This window comes from Marmota flaviventris, chromosome X (assembly GCF_047511675.1).
Source record: "Marmota flaviventris isolate mMarFla1 chromosome X, mMarFla1.hap1, whole genome shotgun sequence".
Taxonomy (NCBI): Eukaryota; Metazoa; Chordata; class Mammalia; order Rodentia; family Sciuridae; genus Marmota; species Marmota flaviventris.
In genome coordinates, this window is record NC_092518.1 from 50,001,888 (window position 1) to 50,003,536 (window position 1,649).

Consider the following 1,649-nt stretch of genomic DNA (forward strand, 5'->3'; position numbering starts at 1 on the left):
ATATGGAAAAAAAAATCACAGGTACAACCTGGTGAACATTCCCAAATAGGATATTGATCTGGTCAAGGCACACTATTTCTAAGCAGAATTATCAAATCAGGGTGAATTTAGACCACCTTTAAGGAACAGCCTATAAGACAGACCATAACTGGTCCAATTTCCCTTCAAAGCAATCTGGTACTATCCTACCCATTTCAATTCAAAGTTTGAAGTTAATTCAAGCCAAAAGACCATAGTGGAGCAAAAGTGAGCAAATGTGTCAACACTAGTACGTTCTTATTGCTGTATTAAGTTTGAAGATGAGCATACCTACCACAGCAGTATTGTTTCAGGAAGCAGGATAGGATCAGTGGTAAATTAGGAAAGACTATTAATTGCTCAATTAATAGAAAATTAAAAACCTGTTTCAAAATCTACAATAAGCCTGTATTTAAAGGAGTCATAATTATTACAACAGTGAGGTGCTGGGCTTTAGTTCTGTGGAACAGCTTTGCAGTGGACTCAGTGGCCTACAGGTATGGCTCACTTCCTGCCTCCTGAAGGGTGAATATGCTACACAGAGCTGTGATGGTTTCTACTGAGTGGTAAAATTCACAGAAATTCCACATTACTCATGTCAGAATCATTCCTTGTGCAAAGTTTGATGTAGATGAAGATAAAGTGGTTTCTGGGTCAATAACTGCAATTTCTTTCTTTTAGAAAGTCAATGGGTTTCTTGTGTAGTTCTATTCCATTGGCCCAGGTTTAATCTCATCCATCTCCATGAAAGCAAAACCACTTGGTGCTGGTAAACCTTTTTTTAGGCTTTTAGTGTTTGAATTCAAAGAAGCTAGCTGCGCCTTTGGTTAATTTTTCAATATGCTTCTGGAGCTCAATGTCCACATTAAAATGAACATATGTATCTTCTTTTCTTGAAGCCACAGGAGTATCTTGCACAGGAGTTAAATCTATGCCGTTCAGATCCTTTATACTAACTGCTCCAGCACCACTTTCTTCTTCACCTTCTCCAAATTCCAATGCCTTTCCTCACCAGGTGCTAAAATTCTCCTTCATGGGACAGGCTGAACATCAAATGGAAATTCTTTATTGTACTTGAGAAAATTCTTTAGGATTGGTTCTAGCTTCTTCAGGTCTTCCAGTTTAAATTCTTCCTGGGTCTATGTGGATCCTAAAGCTTGCACTTCGCAATTCCAAGCTTGTTGCAATTTGGCCTATGGTTTTCTTTTGCTCTTCTGTGAATTCAGAATTGTTGTGTTGAGCTTGGGCCTCTTTTTGTAGATGTCTTGCTAATGTCCCATACTCGGCTATCACCTCTACAAGCTGGCTCCAAGAATCCAGTCGGCACCTGTCTGAAAACTGGTGCCCCAGCGCTGCAGGAGACTCCGGGTCACCTCCCACATGGCCGCTCCCCACCTGTTCTCTAACCCTAAACCTAACACAAATCCTAAGTCCAAACCAAACCCTAACACTAACACATACACTAACCTTAACCTTAAAATTAAACCTATAGCTAACCCTAAACCTAACACTAATCCTAAACCTAACCCTAACCCTAATATTATCCTAACATTAAACCTAACCCTAAAAATAACCATAACGCTAACCCTAACCATAACCCTAACCCTAAACCTAAACCAAACACTAACCCT

The 1,649-nt window shown here is 39.7% G+C and overlaps 1 pseudogene; it reads right to left on the minus strand.

Moving 5' to 3' along the window:
- Positions 1–571: 571 nt before the first annotated feature.
- LOC139703297 (axin interactor, dorsalization-associated protein pseudogene) lies at positions 572–1,400 on the minus strand (annotated as a pseudogene).
- Between the last annotated feature and the right edge of the window lie 249 nt (positions 1,401–1,649).